Raw genomic sequence first — 2,429 nt, 5'->3', positions numbered from 1 at the left:
GCCTCCCAAGTAGCTGGGACCACAGGCGCCCACCACAATGCCTGGCCATTTTTTGGTTGCAGCCATCATTGTTGTTTGGCGGGCCTGGGCTGGATTCGAACCCACCACCTTAGGTATATGTGGTTGGCGCCTTAGCCACTTGAGCCACAGGTGCCGAGCCAGTCCTTCTACTTTTTAACTATGAAAATATGAAGATATTACCTTAGTTGCAGTTTCTAAAAGGAGGATACAGGTATTCATCACAAGTGTTGGAAAAATTATGCAAGATGAAGCATGTAAAGCCCTCAGGACCCTCCTGGTGTGTGGTAAACTTGAGTAAAACTTAGCAAGTTGTCAACTTAATTTCACACAACCCTATCAACTAAAGATCATGGACATTAATATACCCATTTAGTGGATGAGGACAACAAGGCTGTGGGGCTGTTATATAATTTGCCTGGAGGTTACTCAGTCTGCAAATGGAAGAATCAGCCCCATGTCTACTTATTCTAAACTGCACGTTACCTGTGTACTCCCATGTGGCCAGCTTCTAGAAATACTATTTCCACTTGTAGCTGCCTTCAGAGAGCTCAGGCTGGGAGTTGGCTGTCTCTGGTATGCCTGTTCTGAGGTTCTGAACATTTCAGCACCCATCCATGACACGCAAGCCTCTTTTCACAAAGCTATAAATTAAAATCACTGTACCCAACTCCCATCTTAACCCAGAAAATTTGCAGACGTGCACCAGGACCTCCAATCACTGACCACTTCTTGCCTGTTCATAGTGAGTTGTCCCCATCACACCCAAATGCAGTCATTGACAACAATGTCATTGACAATCAGAAATCCCAATGGGTGGACCACAGGGATGCCAGAAAGTTACAAAATACCGGCTCAGCGCCTATAGCTCAACCGGCTAAGGCGCCAGCCACGTACACTTAAGGTGGCGGGTTCGAATCCCCAGCCCGGACCTGCCAAACAACAATGACAGCTGCAACCAAAAAATAGCCAGGTGTTGTGGTGGGTGCCTGTGGTCCCAGCTACTTGGGAGGCGGAGGCAGGAGACTCGCTTGAGCCCAGGAGTTGGAGGTTGCTGTGAGCTGTAATGCCATGGCACTCTACCCAGGGGGACAGCTTGAGGCTCTGTCTCAAAAAAAAAAAAAAGAAAGTTACAAAATACCTCCCAGTCACTGACCTGCCCCAAGCTCCTGAAATGGTTACTACCATGACAGGTAATAAATTTTTCCCAGGGAGAAGGATTTATCAGTTTCTGCAGAACACCTAATAATCCTCTGCAAAGGAGCTCAAATAAAACATGCCAGAAGAAAGCCATCTATTCTGCTCAACTGCCAGTCACTGATCCTTACCATGTCCTAGGGACTCAAGGAGAGGCCAAAACTGACCCACCCATCTAACCTCCAAGGACTCCCTCCCTCACTGCTCAGAAAGCAGAGGAGCTGCCCTCAGAAACCCCAATCACTGACCCCCTAAGGCCTCCAGTCAACTGGCTCCCAGATGCCATTCTGAGCACCCAATTCTACTAATTGATTCTGGTAGGCCCCCAGAATGTATTAAAACGTGACCTCAAAGTCCTCCAACCCCTGAAGCTACTGGCTCCCAATCAACCCCTGAGTCCTTCAGTGCCCCAAGAGGTGAATCATATTCCTAAATCTCCCGGTACCAATGACTAAGCCGCTGATACCAAGGCCTGACCAGCACATTACAACGCACGTTCACTATCCTTAAAAATGAGCGCGTTTCATGGCCAAAAATATAAAATCGGGTATTAAAGTTCGCTTGGAATTTAAATTATAAAAACACTTATATACAAACAGAAAATACACAGAAAATAAACAGAAAACTAACGAGCCAATTATCCAACTTAAACAAGCAACCCCCACTTACCCCACAGCCGCCACCAATCACCCCAAAATCCCCAATCACATGCCTCGCAACGGGTCTTCACTCACCCAACACTCTCATGAGTCACCCCAAGCCGAACTCCTTCACTGGCCCCACAAGGTCCCTACTAGTAATACTCCAATCACCTCAGGGTCCGGCAAGCGACTTAGGAAGGCTAGAATCGCCTGACAACACAGTCACAAGGGTCTCTTTGGGCCACTTCCGGTTTGGGTTAGACCGCTTCGGGATTTCCGCGGCCGCCGTTGAGCCGCGCGCATGCTCACTAACACTCTTGAAGCTACGCTCTGCCAATAGTTATCGTGGCGTACAACAGCGGCTTTCTACTCCGTAGTTCGTTTTCCTTATTCAAAAACTGTCAAGAGGACGGCTTGGCTCTGCGACAATATGGATTGTGATGTCGGAGGCCGCCATCAACTGGCGGTACATTTCTACTCAATAAGTTTGTGGAATTCTATGCAACATTTAATAAAGAAATAACACTAAGGCCGGCTAGGGTGCTGGCCACATACACCAGGGCTGGTGGGTTC

General features: G+C 48.0%; 1 protein-coding gene across 2 annotated transcripts in view; it reads right to left on the bottom strand.

Annotated features, from left to right (window-relative positions):
- ZNF175 (zinc finger protein 175) overlaps nucleotides 1–2,088 on the bottom strand; it is a 13,615-nt gene extending 11,527 nt beyond the window's left edge. Inside the window, exons 1-2 of one of the 2 annotated variants that reach the window (XM_023508900.1) lie at nucleotides 1,950–1,975; nucleotides 1,464–1,466 (exon numbers count right to left, since the gene is read on the bottom strand). The gene's annotated coding sequence lies outside the window, so the exon portion shown is untranslated. Of the gene's footprint in view, nucleotides 1–1,463; nucleotides 1,467–1,949 lie in introns of both variants that reach the window. The other variant, XM_012813684.2, reaches the window with a different exon arrangement.
- Nucleotides 2,089–2,429: the final 341 nt, after the last annotated feature.

This window comes from Otolemur garnettii, unplaced genomic scaffold (assembly GCF_000181295.1).
Source record: "Otolemur garnettii isolate 467f Iridium unplaced genomic scaffold, OtoGar3 scaffold00288, whole genome shotgun sequence".
NCBI lineage: Eukaryota > Metazoa > Chordata > Mammalia > Primates > Galagidae > Otolemur > Otolemur garnettii.
The sequence above is the reverse complement of the archived record's forward strand: the minus strand, read 5'-3'. Positions and strand labels throughout refer to the sequence as shown.